Below are 11600 nucleotides of genomic sequence, written 5' to 3'. Positions count from 1 at the left end.
AATTGCTGTCAGTAATCTTTTGCAAACTGGCCTGAATTTTCTGAAAGTTGCGCTGGATGCTGGCAAAGTTCTTGTTGACTGACGCCGTGAATTCATAGAATTCTTTCTTGTCCTCTTCCCGATCTTGGCGCAGTGCCTTGATGTCCAACTGCAAGGATTCCAGTTCCAGAGCGCTAGTATCAATAGTGTCTTCAGGTTTTGACATGCTGACGAACCCGCAGTAGAGCACTACGGCTGCCGCTCACTGGGTGGGAGAGGAGGGATTTTACGACCGGTACCCCGGCAGCCAAGCCTCACCAACCAGATCTCCCGTCGCCGCAACCTGTACGCCACCGGAGAGTAGCACTAGAAGGGTGGGTTGGGTGGAATTTTACTCTGAAGAAGTGTTCTTCAGAAACCTCCGCCGCAAACCTTCTTGCTACCGAATGATCTACCGCCGCCGTACGCCTCCCTGCTGCTCACCGCCACCTACAGACCGCATCCAGATCGGATCTGGCTCCAATTCGCCACCGCCGAGGTCAAGAACCTTGCTCTGAATACCACTTGACAGACCCAAGGTATGGACTGTCGCTCGAATTCAGAAAAACAGAGGAACGCTGAATTACTCGGAGAAATAGTAGGATTTTCATTCCAGATCGGAGGAAACTCGAGCTAGGTTTAGCAAGCCGGAACACAGCTGCTTCAAGGGCACAGCCCGGAGTTACAATAATCTGCCTCCTCTCCACAGGCGGAGCGGCTTAAGAAAGCAACAGAAAGTGAAAAAGGTGAAAATGACAGGTTCAGGAAAAGTTCAGTAGCTTAGGCACAACGCACACGCCGTGGTCCGTCCATCTGAAGATCAGCGGCTCACAGGCAACGGCAGTCCACGAAGCGGTACGCGACTCTGGCAGCCGTTGGATGGCAGATCGATGGTTGAAACGCTTCCGGCAATAGAGATAGACTGTTCCTCATCAAGCTCTTGTCGTGGGTCTGACAGACTAAAGTGAATACCTACACTAGTGCAGAACAGGCCTTTATCACTGGTTCGTAAGGGCCTTTAGTGCCGGTTCTGCAACCGGCACTATGGAGTGGAGACTAAAGGCCCCCTCTTTAGTACCGGTTCAGCACGAACCGGCGCTAAAGTGCCACCACGTGGCACGAGCCAGGCCCAGGTGCTGGTAGACCATTAGTACCGGTTGGTAGCACCAACCGGTACTAAATGTTTGGGGGGGGGGTTTGGTTTTAATTTTTATTTTTCCATTAATTTTGTGTTTTCCATTTAATTCTTTTTTGTTTGCTGGTATTTTACGATACTACATATTGTACACGTTATGCATATATATAAATAGATTTTCTCGTAGAACCGATCATATATATAAAATCGAATGTCTCACAACCACCATTAATTATTCACACATACACATGTATATATATACAATTTCTCCTACATGTTGCCATGGTGCCTTTGGAGCACGATGACAAGTGGTTCATGGGGGCGGTAGCGGGTAATAGTATTCTCCTTTGGGATCTATGACCTGGTCGAGCAAAAATCCCGTTATTTTCTCTTGAAGTGCTCGTATGCACTCCTCTGATAGGAGCTTGTCCCGCACCTCTTTGAACTGTTAAGAAGGAGATCAATATGCATGTGTATTAGTTGTGTGACTAGATATCGACAATCATGTAAGATTTGTGAATAGTGTTCTGGCAAACGTACCCAGTCCTGTCTATCAGATCTGCTCCTTTCGGACGCCATCATGCGAATGTTCTCGCAAACGTAGTATGCACACACTTCAGTCCCCGGCGCCTGCTTCAGGGCCTTTATGACAATAGAATTTAACCAGATAATAATTAATCAAGCATGTTAATTAATTAATGGTATTGAAACAAGAATTAAAGAGATGGTAGCTAGCTAGCTAGTACTACTTAATTACTTACCTTGGGTCGATACCAACTTAGCTTTTGTCGCCATTTTCCTGGAGTCACCTTGATGTACTTTGCTCAAGCCCTACCCGCCGGCAAAGAAAATTAATAAAGGAGTTATTAAAAATAGTTCATATCAGGAAATGACGAACTAAATAGGCCGAGATATAGTTAATAATGATTGAAATAACCTGTCGACTATCCCCTTCACGATGCTGTAGTCACTATTTTTTTAAGTAGTGAATCCAGTACTTCAACTTTTCCTTCGTCAACTTTAATGTCTAACAAGATCCAGTGGAAGCTGCATGCGCATACGTTTGCATGTATAAATTAAGAGGTCATGTGCATAACACTAATCAACTATAACCCTAAACCCTATACACTTATTAACATCTAGCTAGTAAGCAAAAACAGAATTTGTAGTACAAAGACAGTGTGACTCACTCGATGTTGTAAGGAAGTAGTATATCTTCATTGCTATTGAGGCGCTTCAAGAACTCTAGCATGCAGTTCTCTACATCTTGTCTACACCATTCCAATTTCCATGTGTATTCATTAACGGTATTTGGGTCAATGAACCCAATGCCATAGCGTCCAGCTTTTTCCATTTCATACATCTTCATCCTGCATAATACCACAGAAAAGAATATATAGTGAGGATATATAATTACAGGTAATTAATGATCAATCAATGAGTACTAGAGCTAGCTTGAGACTTAAATTACAGAAAGAAATCACTTACAGGCAATAGCAACTGACGATAGATTTGTCGAGTGCATCTTGATTGAATAACTGAAATAGTTCTGAATACTCAACGGCCAGAGCTTTCTTATGGAAGTAATGATCTTCCTCGACTTGCACCATGAGGGACTCTCGATTGGAAATCTTGGTAATTTTCATGTACCAATCATGCAATTCATACATTCTCGTTGGGAGGTTCTTGACCTCCTCGGGCTCGACCAAAGGTTGGCCCCGGACATATTTCCGTTTTATTTCCTCCTCTCTAAGCAGAGACATGGGCTCGATCTCGAGGAGTTGTCCAACAGTGATCTTGAGCATTTCAGCCTGCATTATATGCTCCTCGGTTATTACCACATCGCCCAGCTCGGGAACGTAAACGGTTTGCCCACAATAATATTGGGCGCGCGTACTCTCATGTGTTGTTGGCACAATAAGCGGGGGGGGGGGGGGGGGGGGTCGATTGCGCCGCCTGTTCTCCCAGCTGGGGAACGGTTTTCCCACATTTTTTGACAGCTGCTTGTTGGCTCGAGCTCGAGCTCGCTTCTTTCTGTAGTCGTGCTCGATGTGCCTTCCTGATTTGGCGCTCATAGTCTGAGTCAACAGGCTTGGGAGCTGGTGGTCTAGCCATACGAATGAAGTGGTCAATCTTTTCCTCAAGCACTTTCTCCCTCGGCGGCGTTGCCGGTTTCGGTCGAAAATGAGCGTCCACTTCGGCCTGCACTATTGCATCGTTTTGCTCCTCGGTCATGTCGTAAGGCCTCTGAGGAAGAGAGCGAGGCTGCTTGGACCATATTTATATCGCTTGTCACCGCCTGTACTTTCTGGACTACCTCGACTCGTACCGCTACGCACCATAGCTGTGGCGTGTCTCTTCTGCGATTGCTTAGGCGGCGGAGACGGCTGACGTGGCTTAGTTGGAGCAGGAGGAGTGGCCTGACGTTGTGCCGGACTTGAAGCAGGAGGTGTGGCCTGACACGGTGTCGGATTTGAAGCAGGAGGTGTGGCCTGACGCTGTGCCGGACTTGAAGCAGGAGGTGTGGCCTGACACGGTGTCAGACTTGAAACAGGAGGAGTGGCCTGACGCTGTGCCAGACTTGAAGCAGGAGTCTGCTCACGCGTTCGTGGACTTGCAGGAGCGGGAGTGTGCTGACACGGTGGCGGACTTCGAGGAGGAGTCGGCAGACGCGGTGTCGGTGGACTTCGAAAGATGATGCAATCCTTTTTCCATAGGATGAAACGATGTATGGCCTCTCCCAGTGTTTGCTCGTCGTCACCTCCAGGAATGTCAAGCTCTAGCCCCGAATATGGGCCCACCACCTCATCAACCAAGACACGAGCATAGCCCACTGGAATCGGGGCGCAATGGAAGGTTGCTTCGGGGGTAATTGTAAAAGCAACGGCGTTCGCCACCTTCATGGATATGTTCTTCATTTTGAAGTGTAGCTCACAGTTAGTGTTCTATATGATGTCATCCATAGGGTATGTATCCAGCAGTGCGTCTGTTATGACCGGTTTGGTCTATACCAGAAAGAGGCCCACCGGGCATTAGTATTAGGGGCTTGACCCGCAAGTTATCTTAGGCAAGTTATATTAGGCAAGTTATCTTAGGCTAAAGTTATAAATACTAGTTGTAAGACACCGTTTGAGGCAAGCAATAAAGATATTATAATCTTCTGTTGCCCGGCACCTCAAGGAGCCGGAACCCTAGCCGCCGCACCTAACCCTAGCCGCGACGGCGCCTCATCGCCGGCGCGCCCGCTCCAGCCCTCGTCCTCCTCCCCCTTGTCCATACAATCTACGCCGGAGTCCCGGTAGGAACCCTAGTCCTACCAATTTGGTATCCAGAGACACAAGGCCGATCATGTCGCTTTCTCCATCACCGCCGCCGCTGCCATCCACCTCCGCCCCACCACCGCTGCCGCCGGCCACCTCCTCGCCGATGACGGCGATCATGTCCGGGACCATCACCACCACTGCGCCAGCAACAACCACCACCACGGCGGATCCGCCCCCGCTCCTTACGCCCGAGGAGGTGTCGGGCACCCTGCGAGAGCTCGTCCAAGCCGTCCGGGGCATCACCCTCTACCTCGCCGGGAACCAGCCCCTGCCGCCGAGCGCCGCCACCACCGCCTATGGGCCGCCGCTGCTACAGTGGCCCACCCCGGCCTTCCAGGCGCCCTACGGAGGGGCGCCTCCGCCACCGCTCCTGCTGCCGCACTACCCGGCCGCAGGAACGCCTTGGCCAGCGTGGCCGACCGCCACCGCATCGCTGGGGGCCCGCCTCAGTAGTTCCTCCCAGCGCCACCGCCGGCCCCCACGACGCAGGCGACGGTGCAGCAGCACCACCAGGCGCCGCTGCCATCGACAGCACCACCACCCGCGTCCCGACCTACTAGCCGGCCCCTTCACCAGGTGCAATTTCCGCCCTCGCCATCGCCGATTCCCGCGTGGGCGGCCGGCTCGTCTCCGGACCCGGTGTATACTACGGCGCCGGAACACCCGATGCCCTCCCTCCGATTTGACCGTCCCTCCAGCTCGGCGAACTACGCCCCAGAGATCCCCGACCCGGCACACGCACTACCGTTGACTGCAGCTCCCGGGCACGGTGGCCCGACACCCCCTCGCTTCGCCAAACTGGACTTCGCCACTTACGACGGCATGGAGGACCCCCTTAACTGGCTCAACCAGTGCGAGCGGTTCTTTCGAGGGCAGCGGACGCTCGCTTCGGATCGTACCTGGCTCGCGTCCTATCATCTCCGAGGCGCGGCGCAGACTTGGTACTACGCCCTCGAGCAGGACGAGGGCGGCATGCCACCATGGGAGCGCTTCCGGGAGCTTTGTCTCCTCCGGTTCGGGCCTCCTATCCGCGGGAGCCGACTGGCGGCCCTCGGCCGCTTGCCTTTCACATCCACGGTGCAGGACTACGCCGACCGCTTCCAGGCCCTGGCATGCCATGCGCCGGGCGTCTCCGCGACTCAGCGCGCCGAGTTATTTGTGGGTGGATTACCGGACCATATTCGCGTGGACGTCGAGCTCCGGGATCCCCCCGACCTCCAGACGGCCATGTACTACGCCCGGGCCTTCGAACAGCGGGCTCAGGCGCTGCAGCAACCGGCCGGCCGGGGCGGCCGCCATCCCAGTCGACCAGCGCCGACTCCACCATCACCGGGCCGGCTTCCTCCAGCCACGACGACCGCACCTCCGGCCACCACCCGGACCTTCCGTCGGTTGTCACCGGCCGAGCAGGAGGAGCGTCGCCGTCAAGGCCTCTGCTTCAACTGTGATGAGCCCTACACGCCGACCCATGTCTGCCCCCGCCTATTTTACTTGGAGACGGTCGACTACACCGAGGCGGACGACTCGACCGACGAGCCACCACCCGCGGCGGCCGTAGACACGCCCGCGGATTCCACGGCGACGGCGTGCGTCGTCTCCCTCCACGCTCTTGCCGGCATCCGTGGCGAGCAGACCATGTTGTTACCGGTGACGGTCCATGGCGAGCGGCTGGTGGCCCTGCTGGATACTGGCTCCACCCATAACTTCCTGCCCGCGGCGACTATGCGTCGGCTAGCACTGCCGACCACGGACGGGGAGCGCCTGCGGATCACGGTGGCAAACGGCGATCGCCTCCGGTGCCATGCGCTCGCCCGCGACGTTCCCATCTCCATCGGTGGCGAGCACTTCTCCATTACATGTGCAGGCATCGACCTCGGCTGCTTCGACTTCATCCTCGGGGTGGATTTTCTCCGGACCCTCGGGCCCATCCTGTGGGACTTCGACGCACTCTTGATGACGTTCTGGCGGCTGGGCCGCCGCATCCGGTGGGACCGCCTTGGGGGCGCCGCGCCAGCCGTGCCACACCTCCAGCTGGCCGCCGCGTCCCAGGAGGCCGAGCACCCCCTGCTGGATCCCCTTCTGCAGCAGCACAGCGACATCTTCGATGAGCCACGGGGTCTTCCACCCGCCCAGGTGTACGACCATCATATTCACCTTGTACCGGGCTCCACCCCCGTGGCGGTTCGGCCCTACCGCTACCCACAGCTGCAGAAGGATAAGTTGGAGCGACAGTGTGCCCTTATGCTTGCGGCAGGCATCATCCGGATCTCCACGTCGCCCTTCTCCGCGCCGGTGCTTCTCGTCCGTAAGTCGGACGGCACGTGGCGTTTCTGCATCGACTATCGCGCCCTCAACGCGCTCACGCTCAAGGACAAGTTCCCTATACCGGTGGTCGACGAGCTCTTGGATGAGCTCCATGGGGCGCGCTTCTTCACCAAGCTCGATCTCCGGTCGGGCTATCATCAGGTGCGCATGCATCCAGATGACATCGCCAAGACGGCGTTTCGCACCCACCATGGCCACTTCGAGCTCTTGGTGATGCCCTTCGGCCTCGCCAACGCCCCGGCGACTTTCCAGGCCCTGATGAACAACGTCCTTCGACCCTACTTACGGCGGTTTGTGCTTGTTTTCTTTGATGACATTCTTATCTACAGCGCCACCTGGGCCGAGCACCTCCAGCACGTCACCATCGTCTTCAACGAGCTTCGGGTGCACCACCTCCACCTTAAGCGCTCGAAGTGCTCGTTCGGGACACCTACCGTCGCCTACCTCGGCCGTGTCATCTCGGCCGACGGGGTGGCTATGGACGCCGACAAGGTGGCGGCCGTCTCTGCATGGCCGACTCCTCACTCGCCGCGGGCTCTCCGTGGGTTCCTCGGCCTCGCCGGCTACTACCGGAAATTTATCCGGGAGTTCGGGCTCATCGCGGCGCCCCTCACGCGGTTGCTTCGCCGCGATGCTTTCGCCTGGGACGACGAGGGGACAACAGCGTTCGAGGCCCTCAAGGGGGCCCTCACGACGGGCCCCGTCCTCCAGATGCCCGACTTCGACCGCCCGTTCGTGGTGGACTATGACGCCTCGGGCGCCGGGTTCGGCGCCGTGCTTCATCAGGGCGATGGGCCCCTCGCTTTCTTCAGCCGGCCTTTCGCTCCACGCCATCTTAAGCTGGCAGCATACGAGCGGGAGCTCATTGGCCTTGTACAGGCCCTTCGTCATTGGCCTTGTACAGGCCGTTCGTCATTGGCGGCCGTACTTGTGGGGACGGTCCTTCCACATTCGCACGGACCACTACAGCCTGAAGTTCTTGCTGGACCAATGGTTGTCGACCGTGCCGCAACACCAGTGGATCAGCAAGCTCTTCGACTTTGACTTCTCCGTCGAGTATCGGCCGGGCCGTCTTAACATCGTGGCCGACGCGCTGTCCCGTCGCGACTCCGACCTTGCTTCCTCCACCGACGAGTCCGCCGGGGCGGCCCTGTGCATCCGCTTCGGGCCGACGTTTGGTCTCTTCGCCGACATTCACCGCGCCACTGCGACGGCCGACGACGCCGTCCTTCTTCAGCAGCAGCTCACGGCCGGCGACCTGGAGGAGCCTTGGCGCTTCTCTGACGGACTGCTTCTCCATGGGCGCCGGATCTTTGTTCCGGCGCATGATGATCTCCGTCACCAGGTGTTACAGCTCGCCCACTCGGCGGGTCATGAGGGTGTGCAGAAAACCCTCCATCGTCTTCGCGCCGACTTCTACATCCTTGGCGATCGCGCCCTGGTCCGCGACTAGGTTCGGTCTTGTCAGACATGCCAGCGCAATAAGACGGAGACCCTGAGGCTGGCTTACTTCAGCCTTTGGAGGTGCCGTCTCAGGTTTGGGCGGATATCTCCATGGACTTCATCGAGGGCCTTCCCAAGGTGGGCGGCAAGTCGGTCATTCTCACGGTGGTCGACCGCTTCTCCAAGTATGCCCACTTCATCGCGCTCGGCCATCCGTACACGGCGGCATCAGTGGCCCGGGCCTTCTTCGACGACATCGTCCGTCTCCACGGGTTCCCTGCTTCGATCATCAGTGCTCGGGACCCAGTGTTCACGGGCCATGTCTGGCGCGATCTCTTCAGGATGGCGGGTGTCCAACTCCGCCTGAGTACGGCGTTCCATCCTCACACAGATGGTCAGTCCGAGGTGGTTAACAAGGTCATTGCCATGTATTTGCGTTGCGTGACAGGTGATCGGCCTCGCGCTTGGGTGGATTGGCTCTCTTGGGCAGAGTACTTCTACAATACCTCTTATCACTCCGCCCTGCGCGCGACGCCGTTTGAGGTGGTCTATGGTCGACAACCCCCGCCTATACTTTCCGTGGACCCGGAGACGGCTCGGACGGAGGTTGCGGGTGACCTTATCCGCACTCGTGATGAGATGCTTGCTGAGGTTCGTCAGCGTCTCCTTCAGGCACAGCAGCTGGCCAAGCACTACTACGACGATCATCATCGCGAGGCGGAGTTCGCGGTGGGTGATTGGGTGTGGCTGCGTCTCCTCCACCGCTCTACGCAGTCACTCGACCCGCGCAAGAAGCGCAAGCTCGGCCCTCGCTACGCCAGGCCCTTCCCTATCTTGGAGCGCATTGGTAAGGTGGCATATCGTCTTCAGCTTCCAGCCCGCGCTCGCATCCACGACGTCTTCCATGTTGGGCTGCTCAAGCCTTTCCGTGGCGAGCCACCGGCGGCTCCTCCGGCGCTTCCTCCACTCGCCGATGGTCGCATTCTTCCCGAGCCGGCAAAGGTGTTGCAGGCGCAGCTCCGTCGTGGCGTCTGGTTCGTCCTCGTTTAGTGGGCAGACCTTCCGGAGGAGGAGGCTACTTGGGAGCAGCGTGACGAATTCCGCCAACACTATCCAGACTTTCAGCTCGAGGACGAGCTATTTGCGCAGGCGGGGAGAGATGTTATGACCGGTTTGGTCTATACCAGAAAGAGGCCCACCGGGCATTAGTATTAGGGGCTTGACCCACAAGTTATCTTAGGCAAGTTATCTTAGGCTAAAGTTATAAATACTAGTTGTAAGACACCGTTTGAGGCAAGCAATAAAGATATTATAATCTTCTGTTGCCCGGCTCCTCAAGGAGCCGGAACCCTAGCCGCCGCACCTAACCCTAGCCGCGACGGCGCCTCATCGCCGGCGCGCCCGCTCCAGCCCTCGTCCTCCTCCCCATTGTCCATACAATCTACGCCGGAGGCCTAGTAGGAACCCTAGTCCTACCAGCGTCGCCCGGGGCGGAACCAACGCTGCTTCTCGGCATGGATGGGACGGTGCTATCCAATGCTGGATGATCATCCGCTTGCTGCTGCCGCTGCTGAGACCCCCTTTCCTGGCTAAGTGAGTCGATCTGCTGCTGCTGCTGGAATTTGAGTGCCAAGTCCGCGTGCCTTGCTTCTAGGCCTTGAAGGCGTTCCGCGTCCTGCTTCCTCTGCTCCTCCTCCAGCTTCCTCTTCTTCTCCTCCTCCATCTTCTTTCTTGCACGTGTCCTGTAGTCGTCGTTCTATTCCGAAAAGCCCTCATACCAGGGAATAACACCCTTGCCTTGTGTTCTTCCCGGGTGTTCAGGATTTCCCAGGGCGCGCGTAAGCTCGTCGTTCTCTCTGTTGGGCGTGAACACCCCCTTTCGAGCATCTTCTATTGCGTCAAGTAACTTTTGTTCTGCTCCGTTTAGACTTGCCTTCTTCAAAACCAGGCCTGTCTTCGGGTCCAACGCCCCCCCTGCGCATAGAACCAAGTTCTGCACCTGGGGGGCCAGCTCCTAGTAACCGGAGTGACCCCTGCATCCTCCATCTCTTGCTCAGACTTATCCCACTTAGGCATTGCCACCGCGTAGCCACCTGGACCCAGCCTATGGAACTGCGTCTTTTTTGCGGCATTGGCCTTGTTTTTTTCGACCGTTCCTTAGATAATTTTGATTCCTTGAATTTCACGAAAGCGGGCCAGTGTTCTCTTTGCTTCTCCAGTGTTCCCTTGAATTCTGGAGTCTTCCTTTCTGCAGCGAGGTAGTTGGCCCATACAGTTTTCTTGTGGGTGTTGAATGCAATTGCCATCTTCTTAAGAGCAGCGTCCTTGACTTTCTGCACATCTGCATCAGTGAAATAATCTGGTAGGGTGAAATGTTCCATCAGAGATTTCCAAAGCTTTTGTTTTGCTATGTCGTCGACCCAAGTAACATCTGGGCGTTTAGTTTTTGGCACTTTCCATTCTGGAATGGAGATCGGGAGTTGGTCCTTCACAATAACTCCGCACTGACGAACGAACTTGCTCGCAATGTTCTTAGGCGTGAGGGGTTCGCCACTAGCTTTGATGGAATCGATGTTGTACTTTACACCCTCCTTCAACTTTTTGCTCGGGCCGCGCTTTGTCCTGCTGTCTGTAGAAGCAGATTTGCTCGATCTGGAGGGCTGAAAGAAGAAAGATCGATTCGTTAATATATCTTCAAATAAAAAAACATGTGATGATCACTAGATGCCTGCTTATATAAATATACCTCGTCGGTAGTCTTTGTTATTTCAAGATCAACATTGTATTCATCATCATAATCATTGTCTGCGTCATCATAATCATAATCATAGTTCATGACTTCATCAGCTCGGTCGTCGAGATCGAATATCTTATCATCACCCTCCCCGGTATTGTTCAGATATTGGGAGCCGTCATTTGCTTCATTCAGATCATCTGGCCTGCTAGGGCTGCGTATGATCTCGAACATGGCCTCTTCTCCCTCTTTGCCGGTATTGTCCGCCATAGCTTTTATTTAACTAATACAGAAGAAATATAAAACAATTTAGTATTCAAATTACAATGCATGGATGCAATCAATAAGGAAAAACTGAATCATATAGTACATAATATGCATCGTCTCGAATAATATATAATCTCGAATACATCGTCTCGAATAATATATAATCTCGAATACATCGAATAATATATAATCTCGAATACATCGTCTCAAATAATATATAATCTCGAATACATCACTGGCTAGGTAGCTAATAAAGATCGAATACTATAGAAGAATCTAGGCCACTCGCGGTTCCTGGGGCGCGGGCGGTGGACGCCCAAAGACAAGGAACCATCACAGGATCATATCTCCGGTC

The 11600-nt window shown here is 55.0% G+C and overlaps 1 pseudogene; it reads left to right on the top strand.

The window, feature by feature from the left end:
* The first annotated feature begins 4501 nt into the window (after nucleotides 1–4501).
* LOC123494838 (uncharacterized) lies at nucleotides 4502–9656 on the top strand (annotated as a pseudogene).
* The last annotated feature ends 1944 nt before the right edge of the window (nucleotides 9657–11600 follow it).

Source organism: Aegilops tauschii, chromosome 7 (assembly GCF_002575655.3).
Source record: "Aegilops tauschii subsp. strangulata cultivar AL8/78 chromosome 7, Aet v6.0, whole genome shotgun sequence".
NCBI lineage: Eukaryota > Viridiplantae > Streptophyta > Magnoliopsida > Poales > Poaceae > Aegilops > Aegilops tauschii.
Note: the sequence above shows the minus strand (reverse complement) of the source record. Positions and strands in the feature narration are given on the sequence as shown.